Raw genomic sequence first — 25,070 nt, forward strand, 5'->3', positions numbered from 1 at the left:
CTCCAGTCCAGATGGGCTTAATGCAGAGTTGGATTTAGCACTCAGAGACATTCTCTCCCCTGGATTTACCTCTCTATTTCACTCCTTTCAGTTTTCTTACTGTATTAACCCCTCATCTCTTGCCTCTACTATAACAATCATACAAAAACCTGGAAAAGACAATGCTTTACCCTTTAGTTATCACCCTGTCTCTCTTACTGATGTAGCTGTTAAGCTATATGCAAAACTTCTTGCAAAAAGCTTAGATTCAGTCATGTTGGATCTAATACAAGACACCCAAACCAGGTTTGTTAAAGGAAGAAGTAGTTTAGACAAGCTTAGAACCCTTTTACTGTATTTCCAAGGACTTAAGAATAATCCAAACCCAGATGTCACTCTCCTTCTTGATTTTGAGAAAGCCTGTTATACTATACGCTGGTCTTACCTTGATGGGGTCTATGGTTTTCTCTGACAGCTTCTTTCAAACTGTACAGGCTGTATACCAGAACCTGATAGCTTCTATTGTAACAAACAGCCTACCATCCTGTCCTTTCCTGTTGTGTGAGGGCATCCATCATGGCTGACCACTATCACAGGCACTCTCGTTTAGCCATTGAACTGCTATATTGGCTTCATAATTGTTTCCCTCAGCTTACTGAGTGGCCCTCTTTAAGACTGAAACCAAGGCACTCACTTTCACAGATGACTGCATGATTCTCACCAGTAATTTCTCTTCTGATCTCCCACTGATTAAATCCATTCTCAAAGACTTTGGGAAACTTTCAGGCTTAAACATAAACCTTAACAAGACTGAGGTATTCCCCATTAACTCTTGGTAAAACAGTTTTGTATTTCTGACACCTCTGCAACTTCCTCTCAGATCAACCCTTCTCCTAAATATTTGGGAATAAATTTGCACTCTAATATTGAAGAGATGATGACTTTAAACCTAAAAGTTATTTGGAGAAAGGTTTTTCTTTGGGTCCATATTTGGAGGAGGTTTTACTTATCACTTTGGAGATGAATAGCAGCTATTAAGACATCGGTAGCACCACTATTATTTTATCTGTTTAGACATATTTCCACACCTTATAATTCTCACTGGTTCAGGTGAAAATCAGTAAATTAACATATAATTTTATATAGAATCATAGAAGGAAATGTCTTAGCAGAGCTGTTAGATATACGTCCACCTGTTTTTCTGGTCTATGTATTCCAGATTGGAATAACTATTCTAAGGCTTTTTTGCTCTCTCACCTCTTTTCTCCAGATCATAAGTGATTACCAAGGTGGACCAAAATAAGGGGAAAATAACACATTGTTATGCCTCTTGGGGCTTAAGTTAGTTTCCTGAAAAACTACCACTTTATTTACATTCCTGGCATTCCATAAATCAATCTCATTTGGCATTGGGAGCCCTAGCCAATAACATTCCTTGGTATGCAATTTGGGAATTAGCTATACCCTTATATGGAAACCCTTATTTAACCCAGGAGACTCTTCCACTATTTTTTAAAGACTGGGATAATCAGGGTGCCAAATTGTTATCCAGGTTTACAATAATAGTTGAAAGGAAATGTGCTTTTATTAGCTTTGATGAGGTTCGACACTCTTAAAGTCTGCCTAAATCCTCCTTTTGGAATACCTGCAACTTTGGTACATAATACTAAGAGCTTCTTTCAATATTCATCTTTCAAAAGTTTCCTCATTTTTATGTAATATGAAGGTACAAGATCCCATTCTTGTCCAGTATCCAAATTTAAGGCAGCCTCCCTTTATTCACTTTTATTATCCCACCTTCATAATAAGGTTACAAAGGGCCTGTCTTTATGATTTATGAAATTATCCTCATAGACCCCATAGGATCTTTTGATCTTCTCCTTAGGAAATTACATTGTTCTGGGGTATTCCTTATATTTTTGATAAAAATGTACTTTTGCTCTGTGATGGTAATTGGGCCCCAGCAGACAACGTAAAAGGATTACCTTTGATATTTTGTGTTCAGGATGTGGATTACATAACTGTTCTGCTGAACATAAATTTTGGGACTCCCCCGACCATATTTAGACTAAGGTTTTCCATTACAAAGTGGATCCGTCTTAGTATGTTGCTTGATGTTGCATGCTCTAAAACCACTCTTTGAGCAGGAGCCCCTCATACTGAAGCCCATGCTTGGAAACCCTGGAGCAACTGGTGTAGGCACCAGTCGGCAGCAGAAAGAGCTTACGTGGCTTCAACTTGGAAATCTCCTTATTCAGTATCTCCAGCGATATCACCCCCGTGGATCATTCGCAGAGGGCTCATGTTTTGTAGAAAAGAAGGCTCTTAGGCAATCCTGTTTCAAAGCCCTAAAGCTTTGTCTATAAATACCATAGAAGACGGCTGGTGTCTGTTCATACAGGGACTAAATCTCTTCTCGGTTACTAGGTCACACATATGCGATAAACATAATTCTAGTCATACCTTCCCCTCTTAACAGATTTCTGATTAACCCATACATACCTCCCCATTCTTTTAATTCCACCCATGGATTAACCCCCCTTACAAATGCATAACTCATTCCCCTATTAGTGGTTTTATTCTAACCTGATATGTTAGTTTCATGCAGATATTGGTGAAACATTCCCACATTCAATAACTTTATTCTTTCTCTTTAACTGCTATTTTCTCTTCTCTATCTACTTTCCTTCCTTCCTTTAACACCCTCTTCCTTTTCTTACTGTTTTTCATGACAGAATTTTCCCCCACACCCCTAATCTTGTCTACAGATGTTATGTAAATCGCTAATCTTTTCTCGTTTCCGCGCTTTCCTTTACCGATATCTCATCTCTGTGCACTGGCAGCAGCTCATGGTGGTTATTGCTCAGCAGTTCTAAACACTTTGACACATCAGTTGCTGTTAATTTTACTTTCAAACTGATAACACCATGTTGCTGTATGTGAATGCTAAGTGTTGATAGTTAAGTGTTTGTCTTTATATAATTATATTGTTAGTATGGAATAAAATCGTATTAAAAATCCTATCACTATGGACATTTTAGAATAAATTAAATACCTCGAGGTTATTTTCATAGTGCATTAGTAGCAGCTTATAAAGCTCAGATAGTGGTCATGTAGGCCTAAAACAATTGTTACTTGCAAACAAATCTTGCCGCATTGCCTTCTTCCACTAGAAATAACCAAGAAAACTTTATGTGCTAGGGCAAGCTTTATTTACGATTATAATATCAGTGGCAGATAAAATGCATTAAACACAATCAGCTCGTAATGCTAATAACGCTACCCTGGGATTGAGAAACATTCACCTCATTGCAGTAGAAAAATAATTTTGACAACTAGCCACGCACAGTGTGTGTGCGATTCAGAGATGTGCTCGGCATGAGTAGTGGAGGCCAAGCAGCACAGCTGCCTGCGCTGTATGTTTATTGGTTTATAATGACACAGTAATGAGCAAAATTATTAAAATGAGGGTCTGTGTGTATGAAAATGAAGGAAAACAATACAGCGTGTGATTTCGAAATGTACAAAGTCCACAACATGAACTGCCATAAAAGCTCAGTGTACATGCAAGGGAGTGGCAGAATTATGTTAGGAGTCGCCACAACCTTAGCAAATATTTGTATATGCAACAGGCAGTTATTGTCACTAGTAGCCATGGTATTGCACATTATGTCATCCAACCACACTTAACATTTCATGACCTTTGCAACACCACATTACAGGCTGGCACCATATGAACAAAGTCATCATACAGGAACTGGTTAAAATGTAATGCCGTCATATGCAGGCCCATGGGAGTTATAGACTAATGAGATGTGTGAATCTAAGATTACTACATATATGGATCTTTCAATAACCAACAGTTGATACAGTGGCTGTATCCCAGGCTTCGGACTCAAACATATTCCACCAGTTCCTTGATGCCATGCTTCAGTATGTAAGGGAGCAGGTGTGGTTTTCTAGTACCACAGAAGAGAGAGAGAACCAACACCTTTCTAGACTTTTTTGGTATAACCTATCTCCCTGAGGTACAGGGTGCCATAGACTACACCCACACCAAAGGCCTCATTTGGTGAGCTGAGAAGGAGGTATGTGAAAAGTAAAGGTTATCATTCCATCAACACCCAGGTAGTCTGTAATGCACAAGCTATTATCTACAATGCATCAGCAGGTCACCCAGGCAGTACCCATGAGTCTTACATATAGCACATGTGTGACTTGCCCTAGTGATTTGGGGTCTATATTAGAAGAGTGAAGCGACTTAAGAGAGAACCTTCTTTCGTTGACACGTAAAACCCGAAGTCTGAAAAGAGCGACTTTACGGAACAGCGACCATGTCCTTGGGGATGCCCTCACCTGACCACAATGTGACAGTCAGCTACGCTCTGTACCAGATGTGTACTGGCACAAGCACCATGTCCTTGGCGATCTCCTCCGCCTGACCATAATGTGACAGCTATACCCTGTACCAGATGTGACACTGGCACAAGCACCAGGTCCTCAGGAACATCCTCTGCTAATCATACACATGTCCACACTAGATGTTGCTGTGCAAGTGGCAGCTCTGCATGGCCTTGGCCTAGGCCTCTCACAGCCACAATGACCAGATGCACTACAACCAGAAGTGTACTGGCTATGTGATGCTTGCCTGGCAAATGTCCTGTGAGCTAGGAACAGCATGAGTCATGCTAGCAGTTGATGGAACATGTCAAGAATGACACTCGTATGGGACCTGCACTCCTATAGCTCATCACATATTCTCCTCAATACACATATAATCTCCAAAAAGATGAAGGTGTTGTTAGCCTGAGTCTGTACAATGACCCTGTAGATTTGATAGGTCACAACCATTGAGACAGCTAGTTCTACGAGTTTAGAACCCACAATGTGTATGATCATAAGTATACATACCCACGTGGCCATCCACACAGTCTTGAGATCTTGCTGAAGACAATGAGGGCTGTGCTGTTGGGGGGCAACACACTTTCTTAATGTCTGTCATCACCAGTGTGCTCATCAATAGGACTCCATATATCTTGTGTTGTGTCCACAGGCTCAGAGGCCATGTCCAGTGCATGGTTAGGGGACCTGGTATACACAGTCCTGTATGCAACACTGACACCTTGCTGTTCACCACCATAACAGTCAGAGGTCAACTCATCTTTTACATCAGGCAGTGGAATATCCATGGTGGTAGAGCCTGATAGTATGTCATCTGTGAAGACACCAAACAAAATAGCCAGTATAAGTATTACCACCCACTTCTACGTTAATCTCAATGCAGAAATAGTAAGCACATTGAATAGCATTAGTAGTGGAAAAGATAACCTTACCTTGTGTAGATTTGCATGTTGTCTGCAGCCCTGATGTACCTACATAACGGGACAAACACACATTCACTAACATGCACTACATTATACAGATATGGCTCTTATCAACACAATAATGAAACACATCTCAAGCACTCTGAATGGACGCTCTTGAGGCACGCTGCAGGTCAGTTCCTAGGTCGAACTCTCCACATCTTAGGGATGTACCCCATGTACCCAATGTACACCATGTACGCCATATACCAAATGTACCCCATATATTCCATGTACCCCATGTACACCATATACCCCATGTACCCCATATATTCCATGTACCCCATATATTCCATGTACCCCATGTACACCATATACCCCATGTACCCTAGAATAGGGCACCAGCCCTTGAATCCTGCATAATATTTAGTAACTTTGTGGTAATTAGTCTTGGACCTTCTCCCTGTTCAGAATATGGAATAACTGAATCATGGGGGTGCTCTATAATCTGGTTCAGAGTCAGAGGAACAAATTACTTTTAGTGCAGGAACTAAATAATGAGAGTAGACTCTTTGTCCTCAGGTACACCAACAAATCTAAATTATTAGGCATTAAGCATTCCCTCATATCCTCCAATTTACATTCTAACTTCCTAATTTCATGAAGAGGCTTAAACTAAAATGGCTACCTTCAACGCCCCCTTGTCTGTTGAAACAGTGCATGCACATGTCAAAGGCTTTGCCTCTCCCAGCTCCACCTTTGCTTGAGGCACTTCTCTCATTTAAAGTTAATACAAGTAGTTAGAGCCCTAATATTTCCTCGTGAAGTTTCTTCTGCCATGGGGTCATCAAAGTGTTGTGTTCTTTTTGGCTGCTTTTTCCCCTCTCCTATTTGGGTAGTATGGGCATTCGCTGACCATTGGTACTTCACTGTGGCCTTCCTGGGTGTGCAGGGTGTCATATCCCACTTCTGCACTAATGACTGAATAAAGATTATCTGAAACTGTAGCCGTGACCTAATAATGTCCACTTCAGCTACTACTTAAAAGAAAAATGAAGAGCAGAACACAGGAGGACAATGAAGGAGACAGGCTTTAAGGTAACAGTGCAGCACAGGAGGACTGCAACACCATGCTCACCTTCACCACACATCAAAAAAAGGGTTTTAGGACTTAGAAGAAAGATGTTAAGTTGTATCTTCAAAAGTCTCCGTGCAAATAATCCAAGGTCTGTACCTGCACACTTAAAGGAGTGTTTTCTTTTGCAGTCTGGAAAGAAAGGGCATTTCTTTACTAGATGGAAACAATGCCAGTTTATGAATATTGGAGCTACACTTCTCTTTTAAAAGAGCAGGTCAGGTAAAGAGAACTGTGGTGTGGTTGTTATGTAAGCTGAGCACTTATCTGGTATGTTACTGAGCATAACATCTAAGACATATTTCTCCTGGCATCTGTTTGAATTAAAACTCTGCAACAGTTTAGCTGGACAAAAACAAGGAGCCAGACCATCCACTCTACAAAACTTTTTTTTTTTTTTTTTTGCAGAGGCAACTCTCCCTGCACCCCTGTGCTTGCATATATCAACACCATAATCACAAAAAGAAAAAGACAAAATGCTGCATATTGTGCAAACACTGCTGATACACAAATAGAAACTGTACCAGCAGTAGATTTCTAAGGTGAATAGTAGTCAAGAAGCAGAAAGCTGAAAAATATAATTTGATAAGTTGAATGCTCTTCCTTTTATTTATTTATTTTTATTCTTTGTTGACACGGTAGTCCCACTAGGCCAGTGACCTCTTTGTATGGGAGAACCAAGGTGGTATTTATACTGCTAGGTGAAATTTGGCCAAGGCATTGTGGAAGACAAAACCAGTTGGTATAGTGGGTAAGGTCTTCACCTCCCATGCACAAGGAGCAAGGTTTGATGCTGACCTCCAACCAATGCCTGTCTGGAGTTTATATGTTCTCTATGGGTTCCTTCCACCTTGAAAAAAACATGCTGAGTGTTTCCATCTCAAACTCACCAATGAATGGAGATGTGGGCAGCAGCACAGACTCTACATAGTGTTCTATAGGGGGAACAGTTGTAGAGACCATCTGTTTTGGGCATTTACTGTGGTGCGCAGTATCCTCAAGATAGGAAAACATGGATCATAGACTGCCTACTTTGACCTATGCCAAGGACCCATACTAATGATGGGAGGGGTGTATGTGTCCCTATTGGCCAGTGTGTGCCCGTCATAAAAGCCCAGCAGCCCAGGTCAATAAGATATTGGCTGTCCAGTGTCCAGTTACCCAGCCTAGATCTGTTGAGCAAAAGCTGAATGTAAAACCAATCAACCTGCTAAAGTTACACTTAATCCAGTGACAGGATGCAGCTTAGAGGGATATCATCAGTATTAGTGACAGACTCATGGCAATTAGACTCCAATGTAATGATACTGCAGTATTCATAACCTCAGCCTCTGACCCACAGCAGGGTTGTGATAGTGAGGAAAAGAGTGTGTTCACACAGCAGTTGCATGACCTAATACGTATAGCAGGGCAGCAGGACAACATGAATTGGTGCTGATAATGGGAGACTTGAATGCACATATCGGGACAGACAGAACAGTATATGAGGACTGCATAGGGCCACATGTACAATCAATGATTGCAAAGTCATCCCCAGTGAAATGGCCCATAGCATAAACCACTGGTTGCCACAAGCCTCTGATGGAATATGGAAATAAGATACATAGGGAAAGCTGGGGGTGGAGTGCAGAAGTCCAGGAAGTCATCAAAGTGCAGGAAAAAGTGAGATAGAAAAGATGACCAAGCTAGAAAGGAATACTAGTTGGCTAACAAAGAAGCTAAGAAAGGAGTTGCAATAGCAAAGAACAGGGCATTGGAGGCACTCTCCCAGCCTCTGGAAAGGGACTCAGTAGGTGGCAGAAAGAAGCTATATCAGGCTGCAAGGCAAAGACAGAAGACACTGTTCATAAGGTATGCCACAAGCAACCTGCCCACCAGTCTACAGGGCATCAAAGGCAGATGGAAGGAGTATTATCAACAGCTTCTGAATGAAGAGAACCACACAGAAGCTGTGCTGCCCCAGACACAGCCTATAATGAGAGAAGAAGAGGTGCCCACCCTAGCAGATGTACGAACAGCACTAAGGAAGATGAAGTCAGGGAAAGCAGCAGGCTCAGATGAGGTCACAGCAGATACGATAGATACGCTGGGTGATATAGGTGAGAAATGACTCCTGGGGGTACCCATAGCAGCATGGAGAGAAAGGCATATCCCAGAAGACTGGAGAATAAGCCTACTAGTGCCAGTGTACAAGAACAAAGGGGGACATTCACAACTGTGGGCAGTACAGAGGCATCAAACTCCTGTTACATTGCATGAAAGTTCTGGAGAGGGTGATTGTTAAATGGATATGCAAAGTAGTAGAATGTAAAATGGGAGATGAGCAGTTAGGATTCAGATCAGGATGCAGCACAACTGACCTGATGTTTGTAGTTTGACAGATAGCTGAGAAGAAGCTAGAGATGAGGTAAGAGTCTAACTGGGCATTCCTAGACTTGGAGAAAGCATATGACAAGGTCCCAAGAAAGCTGATTTGGGCAGTAATGCAGTGGTTCAAAGTCAGAGAAACATTGGTAGAATTAGTGCAGGTTATGTACAAGGACCAATGACTCAGGTATGAACAGTGTTTGGTCTCACAGAGGGATTCCCAGTGTGAGTGGGTGTGCATCAGGGTTCAGCTCAGAGCCCACTGCTTTTCATACTGGTGATGGACTATATTAGCAAACAGGTTGGAGGGGACAGATCAACAAAGTTGCTGTATGCAGATGATGTGGGATTACAGGCAGACTGTGAGCAAGAACTTCAGCAAAGGACAGGGAAATGGAATGCAAAACTGAACACACATGGGATGAAACTAAGCATAGATAACACAGTGGAACGGCAGCAAACTGAGGAAATCAGAAGAAGATAAGAAGTGAGATAGAAGGGAGATAGTGGAACAGATTAATTGCTTCAAGTATCTGGGAGGGGTGGTTGAGGAGAAGGGAAGTCTAAAGGAAGAGGTTAAAGCTAGAATCAGAGGGGCTGCAGCCAGCTGGCATAGGGTCTCAGGTGTAGTCTATGACAAAAATGGTAAAGAAGCTGAAAAGTAAGGTGTACAAGACAGTGGAGTGACCAGCACTACTTTATGGTACAGGGACCTGGGCAGTAAAGGCAGAGCAGATGAGGAAGCTAGAAGTCATGGAAATGATGTGCCTGAGAAGGGGGTAGGATGCACACTGTGGGACAGGTGAAGAAATGAGGACATAAGAGCAGAAGCTGAAGTAGCTCCAGTTGCAGAAAAAATCAAAGAGAACAGATTACAGTGGTTTGGACACGTGCAGAAAAGCAGAAGGCAATCTGGTGAAGAAGATTTGGGACAGACAGGAAGAAGGTAAGAAGAAACGAGGACATCCAGCAAAGAGGTGAATGGATTGTGTAAGAGAAGATCTGTGATAGTCAGGCATGAGTGTCGGGGAAGGCAGGAGTGTGGCACTGAATTGATAGAGAGAGATGGTGACAGTTAACATGAGAGCCAAACCCCATGTAGAAAAAAATGGGAAAAGGGCTGATGATGATGATGATGATCAGGGAACTTCCCATACCCTTTCCAGTGGGCGCCATGGAATGTTTTACATCCACTTGAGCTAGTACCAACTCAGGTGGTTGGGACCTCAGTTTAACATCTTATCCAAAGGATGACACACTCAGCAGTGCAGCACTCCCATCACCCCCCATTATAAACCCTTAGCAGAAAGTGGTGTCAATCTAAATACAATCAAGTAACTGTATGGTAAAACATGATGTACCTTTGTCTGGAGTTATCGATCGCATCATTAGCTGCCCTATCACACTGCATGCTTAGGAAGTGATTGTAGGTTTTTATATTATTTAAAGCAATCTTCCTAGCATTTCAAACAAGGTCACCATTCTATGTCTTGGCACTGCAGTGTTAGAGATTTTTAATTTTCAAATTTTAAACTTGATTTCATCTTACATTTGGAATTTACTGACTAGTAGATTAGCCAGAACATATTTATTCCCACTCATTTTACTAGGCCTTAAGTGGGTGTTAACCAGTTGTGGTTAGTCATGAATCATAGTACACCGAGTATAAATTGTGAGGGATCTTCCTAGCTCATAATACAATAACCTAGCAAAAAAAGTTCTCTTGTGGACAAGGAGGATAGAGAATAGTAGATGTTATGTTGTCCATATCTTGCCTTCGTTCTTGCTGTTTGGATTTGGAGATGATCCTCGGCTCTGACTCAGCCGTATACTATAGCTCAAGAGCTTTTACTGGCTCGAGGCTAGCCGCTATCCCAGCATGCTTAGTGGTAGTTACCCAGCTCTTGTTTGCTGCTTGTAGCATTGAGATTGCGGATACTGGCTCAGGCTGTGTTTTTTTCTCTTATTATATTTTTGAACAAAATTTTCTAGTTTAGCTTGTCTATTTTGTTAACTGTAGTTGTCCTTCGTATTGCTACCTATCCCTATCCCATCTGAGTGATTTGCTTTTGTGTGGATTAACCGTTTTTCTCTCTGGCCTTTCCCTTCTTCCAAACCCATTTAAATTAGAGGATCCTTCTTCTTTTTTCTTTAACTTTTAAGGAGATGCCATTTAAGTTAGAGGCTCTCCTTAGGTGGGGAGTTTGCCATTTAACTTAGAGGCCCCACCCTTCTCTGTTTTTCCTGTCTGTTTAAAAGAAAAATTCTTTGTCTATTATTACATAGTTTTCTTATTAGTACTCTATAGCCTTAGACATAGTGCTGTCCTCTATTATGTCCAAGGATACTGCCAAGGATTCGAAACCTTCGAGTTTCAAAAAGTGCGACTTGTGCTGTCAAAAGATGTCCCTTATAGACGGGCACATGAGTTTCATATATTGTTTAGGACTTGTTCACCTGCAGGATTCGTGCTCCATCTGCCATGCTTTTAGTTCATGATTCCTGCAGGAGAGAAGAAACAAGTTAATCTTGAGAGGTTTACTGAAGAGCCCCTTTGATGCTGCTGTGCAGGGGACTCAGGCAGCAAAAAAAACCAGACAAAGTCAAGCTTTTATCCTCTTCAGCTCCAAGTTAAGACAAATCTAAGGACAAGGGCAGGCCACAAGCTAAGTCAGACCTGACTTTCAGTTCCGACAAGACATCTTTACCTACAACTTCATCTGTGTTTTCAGAGCCAGTAAGGTCCCATAAGTGTCCCAGGTCTCCTGCCTTGGAACCAATGTGGTCTGCTTCACAGTCTCAATTATTACAATCTGTGGCGGGCAGTCACCGGTCTTCAACCCATTCCTCTCAGTCATCCAGAAGCCTCTTGGATAATGATGTGGAGAGGGTGGTAAAGAGACACCAGCATTAGCCAAAATACTTTCAGGCCCATCCCAGATGGAAATGGTGCCAACAGCCCAAACAACACCTGTTTCGATTCCTCCTCTGACTCCTCTGAGTTTGGAGCCGGAGTGTTTGGAAGTTGTAGTGCTGGAACCATCGGTTCCAGTAACATCCACTGGTCTTTCAGTTCTGACTACCACTCCGATCTCCTCGATATCCCCTTCTATTGAGGGATCTGGGAGCCAATGCTTCCTCGTCGGCTCTGAGGGAGGAGCAGCATCGGACCCTTGTCCGACCCTAATCTCCCTCTTGGAGCTTTGGCACAGGTCAACTTGGTTCCTACATTGGCCTTGGAGCCATTGCCCTCAGTTCGGAGGAAGTCTCCTGTTTCTTTACAGCTGCAGATTCTTTTGGGTCGGGACCGCGATGCCTTCGAGGTGATGAGGAGCATGCTGTCTGCTGAGACAGCTCCACCCACAGCTCCATTGGTTCCTTTGTCTTCAGTGTCGGTGTCCACCTCCAAACCTTCCCTCTGCCCCAAGCATAGGGAACCCATGCTCCAGGATGCCCCACTGGGTGATCCCACCTCATCCGAAACCTCCCCTGAGCATCCCTCGGAGAAGGTCACTCAGAAGAGGACTTGCAAGAGGAAGCATGTGGACTTCCCTGAGTCCTTGACATCAGACACAGAATTGGATGACTCAGAAGGGTCACCATGGTCCCCCTGTGAAGATGTCTCTTTTTTAGACATCTTAGAAATCTTTAGACAGAGAGGTGACTGGAAGTCCCTTGCCCTTTCTGAAGATGAGTCAGTGTACCTGGATGCATTCGGCTCCTGACCATCCACCTCTTGGATATCTCCTCCTTTCGACCTGCTATTGTATGTAGTGAGTTGGAAGGCTTGGAGCTCTCCAGACATGATGGAACCAGTTCCACTGAGAACCAATAAATTCATTACAGCCCCTGAAGGCAGGCTCTTCTTATCTAAAGGTGTTCCCATTGATGCTATGGTGGTGGCAGCAGCCACCATGAAGGAACTAGTGGAAACTTCTTCATCTGTCCATCCGCCGAATAAAGAATCTCGTACAATGGACAGATATGGGAAGCGTATGTTTTCTTCAGCTACCTTTACACTCAGGTTGTTGAACTATTTGTCCCACTTTACAAGGTTTCAAAGGGATCTCCTCAAGGATTTAGGAGGTACCTTACAGGATCCTACAGCTGTGGGAGACAAGGTGGCTTCTCAGCTTGCGACCTTGACTTCAGTGGTTAACCCCTCCATGCGGCTCATTTCTTCTGCAGCCAATGGGGTGAGCAGGGTGGCAGGCATAGGGATAGCCTTACACAGATACTCCTGGATGCGCCTTTGTCATTTTTTGGAGCCCTTCAACTCTTCCTTTACCAATGCCCCCTTTGATGGCTCATCCCTGTTCGGGGCTCAAGTAAAAGAGACTCTTACCAGGTGTGAACAGGATGGCAAAACTCTCTCTACCATGGGTGTACATTTTTCTGCTCCATCTAGGCCCTATCCAAAAGGCCAGAAGAGTGGGAAAATGTGGTTCCAGAAATCCCAGGAAGCTTCACCTGATACACGTGGAGATTTTTCCCCCAGGGGCAGAGGGGGAAATAACAATGGAAGATGCTGACCTTGTGGCAGAGGGGTATGTAGAATCAGGGTGACAGAGATACTTTCTCTGGTAGGCCCTTCCAGCACTCCGGAAGGGAGGCCCGACTGTCCGACTCTGGAGAGAGTCAGGCGGAGATTATCCTTGTACCCAAAAACCTGGCAGACAATCACAGAAAATACATGGGTACTATCCATAATATCTGGAGGTTACAATATTCCCTTCTCCCAACTTCCCCTGTCAAAAAAACAATATTCTGTCGCAGATGTTCCATCCAGTCCAAATTGGATCCGGAACTTACTCAAGGTTCTTTTTAATTCCAAAGAAAACAGGGGACTGGAGACCCATTTTGGATCTCAGCAGGCTGAACAAGTCAGTCAAGAATACAAAGTTCTGGATGATAACGCTGCAGTCCATTCTTCCCTTTTTGAGACAGGACAATTGGATGTGCTCTATTGATCTCCAGGATGCGTACTACCACATAAAAATGGACAGACGGTCAAAGAGATATCTACGCTTCCAGCTGGGAGCCAGTCACTATCATTTCAGAGTTCTGTCCTTTGGTCTCATCACAACCCCCAGGGTGTTCACCAAATGCATGGCAGTAGTTGCAGCTCACTTGAGGTGTCAATGATTCCAGGTGTTTCCATATCTGGATGACTGGCTCCTTACTGCCACCACTGAGCATCAACTAATCAGGGCAAGGTAATCCACAATCTGCCCTTTTATTCTCAACTTGGGATCACCATAAACTACGAAAAATCTGCCTTGTTGCCTTGTCAATATATTACCTTTATAGGGGCAGATTTAGACACAAGGGCCATGATAGCAAAGCTGTGTCAAGAAAGAGTATTAACAATCCATCATCAAGTTGTCATGCTGTTCACACAAAAGAGAATTCAAGCAAGATTTGTCCTCAAGGTCCTGGGTTCTATGGTGGTGGCAATGAGAATTCTACAGTGGCTTCTATTTGCACAATGGTCATTCCAGGATTTACCCATGTCACATCAGATTCTGATCACTGAATCAAGCAAAAGGGATCTGGAGTGGTGGCTTCACTCCCCTATGGTGACAATAGGCAGGCCGTTTCTATCACCCCAACCTATAACCACAGTGACCACGGATGCTTTCCAGATAGGGTGGGGGGGGCATTATCTGGGGCATACTGTTCAAGGAACGTGGCAGGAACATGAGTACCACTTGCACATCAATGTCCTGGGGATGAGAGCGGTGCTCCTGGCGTTGCAAGCACCTCAGGACTTTCTACCTACAGGGACTATAGCAATTCAGATGGACAATATGTCGGTAGTATGGTACATCAAAAAACAGGGTGGAATCAGGACTTACCCCTTGTGTCGAGAGGCACTACGAGTTTGGCAATGGGCGATGTCTTCCCCAACGCTTTCTAGTTGCAATGCACATCCCGGGAAAATCCAACCTGTAGCCTGTTTGCCACCCCCCCCTCAACAAAAAATGCAGCAGCTACTTTGCCCTAGTCCCACCAGTGGGACAGTCACCCAGGGAAGCACTTGTTTACGATTGGCTCCTGGGACTGCTATATGCCTTTCCCCCTTTTGCCCTGATTCCCAAGATTCTTCAGAAAGCACAGTCATTGGGTTGCAAGTTAATCCTCATTGCCCCATACTGGCCTCATCAGATATGGTTCCCTTTCCTTTGGCCTCACCTGCAAGGGGAGCCTTGGATCCTGGACCCAGTGCCCGATCTTTTGAGGCATCAGTCGGGGGCTCTCCATCCTTCCATTCACTCTCAAGCTCACAGCTTGGTTTCTCCACTTCCGGCCTTAGCCAGGCTTCCCAATGTTTCTCCAGCAGTTCAACACGCTTTGATTTCCTCCCATAAGCCCACTACTAGGAGACGTTATGCTAGTAAATGGAAGAGGTTCTCTTGTTGGGCAGGTAAAAATCAGGTTGATCCCTTTACTGCTTCCATTTCAAAGATTCTTGAATTTCTTGCTGAAACCTTTGACCAAGGAGCAGCTGCAGCTACTATCCGAGTTCAGTTAGCTGCCATTATTAATTTACATATGGGAGAAATGGGTTCCAATATCATGTCCCATAGGTTATGCAAGGCATTCCTAAGAGGTATTACCCTATTAAGACCTCTGATAAGAGAACCTCCCTCCCCCAGAATCTAAATTTAGTTGTAGATGCTCTGATTCTTTCTCCCTTTGAACCATCTGCTTCTTGTCAGCTCAAATTTCTGACTTAGAAGACTCTTTTCTTGGTTGCAATTACCTCAGCTAGAAGGGTTTCAGAATTACAGGCCTTATATATTCATCCCCCGTACTTTTCCATAAAGATCAGGTTTCTCAAAGAAACAACCCCTCCTTCTTACCCAAAGTATGTTCTGACTACAATTTGAATCAATCCATAGAGCTTCCTGTGTTCTTCCCCAATCATGGCAACAAGGCAGAGTATAAGCTTCATCAATTGGACGTAGACAGTTACATTTCTATTTACACAGGACCAAGGACTTTAGTAAATCTACCCAATTGTTTATATCCTTTGCGGACAATAATAAAGGTTGCTCAGTCTCAAAGGTGACGTTATCAAAGTGGCTTTCAGACACTATAAAACATGTCTATGAGTTGTGTAAACAAAAACTTCCAGGAAAAATTAAAGGGCACTCAACAAGGGCCTTATCTACCTCTATTGCCTTTCAAGCCAGATTGCCTTTGGATTCGATCTGTGCAGCAGCTACATGGGCTAATCCTCATACCTTTATCACTCATTACAATGTAGATGTGGCCTCCTGAAACAGGGCATCCATTGGGTCCATGGTCCTGAAGAGTTTTTTCCAGTGAGCCACCCAAGAATCCCAAACAGCAAGAATGAATGCGAGATATGGACAACATAACATAAAGACGTTATGTACTCACCATAACGTTCCGTGTTTGTTGTCCTTGATTTTGAATTCCTTCTTGCATCCCACCCTCCTTCCCCCTTCCTGGAGGATCGAGAGGAATGACTTGTTTTATTGGTTATACTGGCTGGGTTTCCTTTATACTATACCTTATGGTTAGTCTCAGTCTACTACTTTTACTATTGTGGGGGGGCCACACCTTTATATGTAGGTGTCATTGGATATGTAAAGTAGAGTATATCTCTTGTCTGCTTTTATGGTCTAGTGCTGGGTTATCACAAACGAGATCTGGGTAACTACTACTAGGCATGCTGGGATAGGGGCTAGTCTCGAGCAAGTAAAAGCTCTCGAGCTATAGTATATGGCCGAGTCAGAGCTGAGGATCAGCTCTGAACCCAAACAGCAAGATGGAAGTATCCTCTCTATCACTATAAAACTGAACTGCAGATTACTCACTGCTTGTTAATCCTTCAGGATTTAGTTATCATTTAGTCTGTTATTACTCACTGCTTGTTAATCCTTCCAGGATTTAGTTATCATTTAGTCTGTTATTACTCACTGCTTGTTAATCCTTCCAGGATTTAGTTATCATTTAGTCTGTTATTACTCACTGCTTGTTAATCCTTCAGGATTTATTTATCATTTAGTCAGTTATTGCTCACTGCTTGTTAATCCTTCAGGATTTATTTATCTTTTAGTCTGTTATTACTCACTGCTTGTTAATCCTTCAGGATTTATTTATCATTTAGTCTGTTATTACTCACTGCTTGTTAATCCTTCCAGGATTTATTTATCATTTAGTCTGTTATTACTCACTGCTTGTTAATCCTTCCAGGATTTATTTATCTTTAGTCTGTTATTATTGTCACTGTTACTGTTAATCCTTCCAGGATTTATTTATCTTTTAGTCTGTTATTACTCACTGCTTGTTAATCCTTCAGGATTTATTTATCTTTAGTCTGTTATTACTCACTGCTTGTTAATCCTTCAGGATTTATTTATCATTTAGTCTGTTATTACTCACTGCTTGTTAATCCTTCAGGATTTAGTTATCATTTAGTCTGTTATTACTCACTGCTTGTTAATCCTTCAGGATTTAGTTATCATTTAGTCTGTTATTACTCACTGCTTGTTAATCCTTCCAGGATTTATTTATCATTTAGTCTGTTATTATTACTATCTAGTCACTGTCTAGACAATTTGTAGCTCTGAGTTTTACTTCTTATTTCTCAATGTTTGTAATTAGAGCTTCTACTCATTTGTACCGATTTTACTCCTGTCTTACTCCATGTCATGATCACTTCTGCTGTATACATACCTTTATCATTATTGTTTACCATCTACCATGTCATTCTGTGCAGCTTTTCTCCCCGGGCCTCCGCTGAAAAAAGACCTGTGTCCAGTCGGAATTTCTCAGTAAACAAAGCTAAATAAATAAATAATAAATAAATAAGTGAAAAATCAATTTTAGAGAAAAGTATGCCTTTTTTACCTCAAAAATATGGCCCCAGGAAGAGGCCATTTACAAACCTGAGGAAGCAAGATAAAGTCCCAAAGACAGCAATCAATAAAGAGTTGAAGGATTTTATCTGGGAGGGCAAGACGGCAAGAGTCAAGTGGGATAAGGTGATTCTTCCAATAGAATAAGCCGGACTGGGATTACCTGATTTGAAGGGGTAATATTTTTTCCCTCAGCTGCCGATGACTTCATGTACTTTGCCTGCTGCTACCTATATTTTCTGTTTCCCTTCAGTTCTCCATACCATTCACCAGGTGGGCCCCCTGCTTAAAAGGAAGTCAGTAGTTTTTCTAGGGGGTTTGTGCTGCCCTGAAGTTTGGAGAGGAATGAGGATTAAGCCCTGGTAATGTATTTATGTATTACACTCTAATCTTCCTAGTGATGCTAGAAACCTCTTCCTGGGATGGGTACACAAAGCATGGTCTAAGGGATGGTCCCTGTCATTAAGGGTAATGTACCCTTAAAAACCAGTTTGTCCTGAAAGCAGACACCTTCTCTATGGTGTCTAGTTTCCACCAGAGACATGTGACACAAAATGCATCCCATGAGTATGCTACGCCATCCCTCCTCCAGAGAGAGAGGCAAACAGTCATAGCCTCATCATATCTCCTTATCACAGCCAGTTCTTCCAGTAGTTGGACTAATAATTAATCAGCTAAGTCATAATTATGGCTCATTTCCTCTATGCCACGGAGCTCTGGAAGGAAACTTTGAAGGGCAAGACATCCTCATAATCACCTGAGTCTGCCCTGAAACACAGCAGGGCCATCCCTAGAAGGGTGGCCTCGCCAACTGAGAAATGCTGCTCTACTTGTGAGTGTCCCTAAAGTCCAGGATAAATCCTTGCATCTATCTGCCTCCTTTTGGTTCATCCTTCACTGTTCCATGAGAGCACTAGTTACCTTCTAGGTATGTGAGATTACTCATGCTTATGTTTGAGGGCTGTGCTTATGTTTGAGGGCTGCTACTTTTTAGTTATATGATGGACTCACGCTTATGTTCATGGTCTGTTGCTTATTAGATATGTAGGACTGACTGTGTTTATGTTCAGGGTTGCCCAGTATCACTCTGAAGGTTATTGTGCCTTTTTATTTTATGTAATCCCAGTTAACACTACTCGAATGCTAATCCCTGCCATGTCTCTTTAATGCTTAAGGCTCTGAGACCACATCTGCTCTTATAATAACTCCAGCCTGTTTGTTTGTATCCAGTAAATATTACATTTACAGGAAGCATGTCTGCTGCTGCATTTAAGGAACTTATTCATCAATACACCCGAGATCCATTCTCAAGTTACATTGTAAAATAACACAAAGTGTTGTATCTTTCGAAAGTAAAACAAAATGTTGGCATGCATTGTTGGTCTCAGAAACATCCTCTAGAGTAGCCCATATTTTGGGGCTACATGTTATGCAAAAGCTCTGTAAGGAAGTGAGGTTCACATACTTCAGAATGATATTTCAGTTTGTATAAAGGCAGGCACTATCCTTAGTTTAAACACAGGAAATTCTCATTTTAAATTAATATTTATTGAATCTTCTTGCTTTATTTTGTCTTCACTGGGGTGTGTTACATATTAAATAAATCTCCATCATGATTTTTTTTACTGTTTCACTGTCATGTCTTAAATAAAACTCTAATATCAAAAATTCCATTTGTACTGTTATACCCAGTGTTACAAGGTCACCTGATAACAATTACAACTGCTATGATCCTGAGCAACGGACTCTGATGAAGTCACAGCATGTATGATACAGACTCTGATGAGGTCACAGCAGATATGATACAGACTCTGATGAGGTCACAGCAGGAATGATACAAACTCTGATGAGGTCACAGCAGTTATGATACAGATTCTGATGAAGTCACAGCAGGTATGATACAGACTCTGATGAGGTCACAGCAGATATGATACAGACTCTGATGAGGTCACAGCAGATATGATACAGATTCTGATGAAGTCACAGCAGGTATGATACAGACTCTGATGAGGTCACAGCAGGAATGATACAGACTGATGAGGTCACAGCAGATATGATACAGATTCTGATGAAGTCACAGCAGGTATGATACAGGTGCTGGGTGAGATGGGGAGAAATGGCTTCTGAGGTTATTCATAGCAGTATGGAGAGAATAGTGTATCCCAGATGACTGGAGAATAAGTATTATAGTACACATATACCAAAACAAGGGGAAATTACAACTGTGGGCAGTATAGAGGTATGTCACACTGTATAAAATTGCTGAAGAGAGTGATTGAAATGAATCAGCAGATGAGCAGTTTGGATTCAAATCAGGATGAGGAAAGAGTCCCACTAGGCATGATTAGACTTGGATAAATCATTTGACAAGGTCCCATGGGCAGTCATGTGATAGTTCAAAGTCCTGAAAACATTGGTAGAATTGGTGCAGGCTGTGTTCAAAAGGACTCAATGGCACAAGTGTGAAGAGTGTTTGAACTCACAAAGGAGCGCCCAGTGGGCATGGATGTGCATCAGGGCTCAGCTCTCTGCCCATTGCTGTTCATACTTGGTGACAGATTATATCAGCAAACAGGTCAGAGGGGATAGATCAACAAACCTGCTGAATTCAGACTATGCAGCATTACAAGCAAGGGGAATGGAATGCAAAACTGAAGGCGCATGGGATGAGACTGAGTACATATAAGACAGCTGTAATAGAAGCAAATGGGGGAAATCAGAAGAAGAAGAGTCCTGTGAATCATCAGCATATTGCATGAGGGAAGCTCGCTGAGAGGATTTATGTAGATTGTTAGTGAATATGTTAAAGAGTAGTGGGCCGAGAATGGAGTCCTGTGAATCATCAGCATATTGTATGAGGAAAGCTTGCTGAGAGGATTTATGTAGATTGTTAGTGAATATATTAAAGAGTAGTGGGCCGAGAATGGAGTCCTGTGAATCATCAGCATATTGCATGAGGGAAGCTCGCTGAGAGGATTTATGTAGATTGTTAGTGAATATTTTAAAGAGTAGTGAGCCGAGAATGGAGTCCTGTGAATCATCAACATATTGTATGAGGAAAGCTTGCTGAGAGGATTTATGTAGATTGTTAATGAATATATTAAAGAGTAGTGGGCCGAGAATGGAGTCCTGTGATAGGAAGGAAAGGGGAAAAGGTGGAAAACCATTTAACACACTCGTATCTATCAGTTAAGTAGTTGTTAAACCATCATAGTGTGGACTGTGATAGACCTAGGGAAGAAAGTTGACAAAGGAGTTTTTGGGAAGACTAGCTCAAATTCTTTAGGCAGCTCAATTAATACAGAGGAAATGAGTTTGTCTTTTTCTCTGGGTTTGTTGATTGTATCTGTGAAGGTTAATAAAGCCATTGTAGTGCTATTGTTGGGTCTAAAACCATGCTGTGGAGGGGGGTCAGGAGCTTTTCCTGAAGGATATATTGAAGTAGTCATTTGTGAATACAATTCTCCAGAAGTTTTGACAAAGAGAATAATATGGCAATATGTCTGAAACTGGTTATATCAGATGAGGTTCCTCCTTTATGAAAAGGGATGGTGAATTTTTTTCCTCAGAGAAAGACTATATGATTCCTTGCTGGCTCTATCATTTAGGACAGACACAGGACAGGCTATGGAAATGGTAACTAGTTTGAGGCATTCTGCTGGGAGATTACCTGCTGAAGGATAACATGGTTTCAGTTTAAGGAGTTGTGATTTGATGTAGGAGGTCTGTATTGGTTTTAGGGTAAAACATGAGGTGTATGCTGTCTGATGTAAGGGCATGTCAAGACTGATGGAAAACCATTAGTAAGGGCTTTAATACTTCCTATAAAATATGTGTTAAATTGAGCAGCTATTTCAGAGGGAGTGTTATTTGGGGTAGGATTAGAAGTGGTGGTTGTTCCAGGATGGAGTATATTATTATTAATAGAAGACCAGATTTTTTTAGTATTGAAACACTGATTTAGTAAAGGGTTACTGCAGTAAATTTTCTTGTCTGAATTAATCTGTCTTTTAGTACAGTTCAGTAGTTCTTTAAACTGTTGTATGATTTGGACAGATGTGTATTTTAACCACTTTCCAAACCCTGACTCTTTCACGCATTAGGTATCTGCTGTGAGTGGATAACCAAGGACTAGGTTATTCTTTACTCATTTTATTTTATTAGTTGGAGACAGACTATTGAGGGTTATCAGGAAAAGTGTGTTAAATTTGTGTACAAATTCATCGAGTAGAATATTTTTCAGGTTAGACCAGTTAGAAGAGCCTAGGAGTCTGGTAAATGTATCGGAGTTAAAATTAGTGAGGTTACAGGAAAGTTCTAAGTAAGTGATGTTTGACGTGATGGGTACTGAGTCTGTTTGCAAATACAGAGAGGTGGTCACTGATGGATTCAGAGAGGGTATCACTGGTGACATATTTAGTGGAATCAGACAGCAGTATCTAGTTGAGAAGTGAGCCACAGTTTTTGGAAATAGTTATAATGTGTGGGAGATGAGATGAGTTAAGTCAAGCCAAACAGACTGCTGTTAGTTTATGGGCGTTTTGTGGAGATAATCTGCCAATCAGAATTAACGTCGCCTAGAATGATCTTCTCATTAGAAACTGTATGTGAGACCCGGTTTAGGGTGTTTTACAGGGATGTACCATTAGAAACTGTATGTGAGATCCGGTTTAGGGTGTTTTACAGGGATGTACCATTAGAAACTGTATGTGAGATCCAGTTTAGGGTGTTTTACAGGGATGTAACATTAGAAACTGTATGTGAGATCCGGTTTAGGGTGTTTTACAGGGATGTAAAATTAGAAACTGTATGTGAGACCTGGTTTAGGGTGTTTTACAGGGATGTACCATTAGAAACTGTATGTGAGATCCGGTTTAGGGTGTTTTACAGGGATGTAACATTAGAAACTGTATGTGAAATCCAGTTTAGAGTGTTTTACAGGGATGTAGCATTAGAAACTGTATGTGAGACCCAGTTTAGGGTGTTTTACAGGGATGTAACATTAGAAACTGTATGTGAGACCCAGTTTAGGGTGTTTTGCAGGGATGTAACATTAGAAACTGTATGTGAGATCCAGTTTAGGGTGTTTTACAGGGATGTAACATTAGAAACTGTATGTGAGATCTGGTTTAGGGTGTTTTACAGGGATGTAACATTACAAACTGTATGTGAGATCTGGTTTAGGGTGTTTTACAGGGATGTAACATTAGAAACTGTATGTGAGATCCGGTTTAGGGTGTTTTACAGGGATGTAACATTAGAAACTGTATGTGAGATCCGGTTTAGGGTGTTTTACAGGGATGTAACATTAGAAACTGTATGTGAGATCTGGTTTAGGGTGTTTTACAGGGATGTAACATTAGAAACTGTATGTGAGATCCGGTTTAGGGTGTTTTACAGGGATGTAACACTAGAAAAGAAACTGTATGTGACATCCTGTTTAGGGTGTTTTACAGAGATCTAACATTAGAAACTGTACGTGAGATCCGGTTTAGGGTGTTTTACAGGGATGTAGCATTAGAAACTGTATGTGAGATCCAGTTTAGGGTGTTTAACAGGGATGTAGCATTAGAAACTGTGAGACCCAGTTTAGGGTGTTTTACAGGGATGTAACATTAGAAACTGTATGTGAGATCCAGTTTAGGGTGTTTTACAGGGATGTAACATTAGAAACTGTATGTGAGATCTGGTTTAGGGTGTTTTACAGGGATGTAACATTAGAAACTGTATGTGAGATCAGGTTTAGGGTGTTTTACAGGGATGTAACATTAGAAACTGTATGTGAGATCCAGTTTAGGGTGTTTTACAGGGATGTAACACTAGAAAAGAAACTGTATGTGACATCCTGTTTAGGGTGTTTTACAGAGATCTAACATTAGAAACTTTACGTGAGATCCGGTTTAGAGTGTTTTACAGGGATGTAGCATTAGAAACTGTATGTGAGATCCGGTTTAGGGTGTTTTACAGGAATGTAACATTAGAAACTGTATGTGAGATCCAGTTTAGGGTGTTTTACAGGGATGTAACATTAGAAACTGTATGTGAGATCTGGTTTAGGGTGTTTTACAGGGATGTAGCATTAGAAACTGTATGTGAGACCCGGTTTAGGGTGTTTTACAGGGATGTAACATTAGAAACTGTATGTGAGATCCAGTTTAGGGTGTTTTACAGGGATGTAACATTAGAAACTGTATGTGAGATCCGGTTTAGGGTGTTTTACAGGGATTTAGCATTAGAAACTGTATGTCAGACCCGGTTTAGGGTGTTTTACAGGGATGTAACATTAGAAACTGTATGTGAGATCCAGTTTAGGGTGTTTTACAGGGATGTAACATTAGAAACTGTATGTGAGATCTGGTTTAGGGTGTTTTACAGGGATGTAACATGAGAAACTGCATGTGAGATCTGGTTTAGGGTGTTTTACAGGGATGTAGCATTAGAAACTGTATGTGAGATCTGGTTTAGGGTGTTTTACAGGGATGTAACATTAGAAACTGTATGTGAGATCTGGTTTAGGGTGTTTTACAGGGATGTAACATTATTGCCAGGGGGATTATAGAGTACTATAATATAGCTGTTTGGCTGAATTTGAGGTAGGTAGGTTGGGTTTGATAATTTTGGTGATGGTGGTGTGGTCCATGCTTTTGGAAGGAAATGGGTAGGCTGAGTAGGAAGGGATGTTCATAAGATCATATGATCATAGGGGGTTACTAGGTTACTGACCTTGAGGGCCTTATAAGCCTAGCCAAGAGTTTAGCCCATGTTTAGACAAATCGGCACCTGATGCCCCTGTCCAGCAGGGACACGGGTGGAATCCCAGGAGTATACTTTCTGTTTCCCATCCAGTTATCCAGGTTGCACTTAAAAAGGGGTAAATAGGTACTCTGCTTGATGTGGAGAGGGAGTCTATTCCATAGAAGGGGGGAGTGTCTAGGGACAAAAATCTGTCCCGCCAACAAGTCTTGTTAATGTCACAGACCAGGTTGAGGCTGAGCTTGCTGGTTACTCAAGTGGAGCCTGACTTGCGGATATGCTGCAGTACCATCAATGTGGGGTCTGTGATCCCCTTGTATTCCAGACAGAGGTCACCTCTGAGGAGTCTTTATGAAACTGAGTAGAGGGATAGGGCATTTAGCCTATCTGTGTATGGTACATGTTTGAGGCCCTAGATTCTTTTGGTGAGGAACCTCTGTGGTCTCTCCAGCTGCTGCATGTGCTTTGTGAGGTACTTGTGAAAAGGGGTGTTTTACTCAAAAATGGGCCCTATAAGGGAAGAATACAGGGATGTTATGACCTCCTTGTCCCCTGGATGATATACCTTACTAATGAGGTGGGCCATGTAGAAGGCTTTCCATACAATGGAAGCAACATGGAGGTCAAAAGTCAGGTTGC

The sequence above is a fragment of the Protopterus annectens genome, chromosome 3.part1, assembly GCF_019279795.1.
Source record: "Protopterus annectens isolate FY-2018-M chromosome 3.part1, PAN1.0, whole genome shotgun sequence".
Classification (NCBI taxonomy): Eukaryota; Metazoa; Chordata; order Ceratodontiformes; family Protopteridae; genus Protopterus; species Protopterus annectens.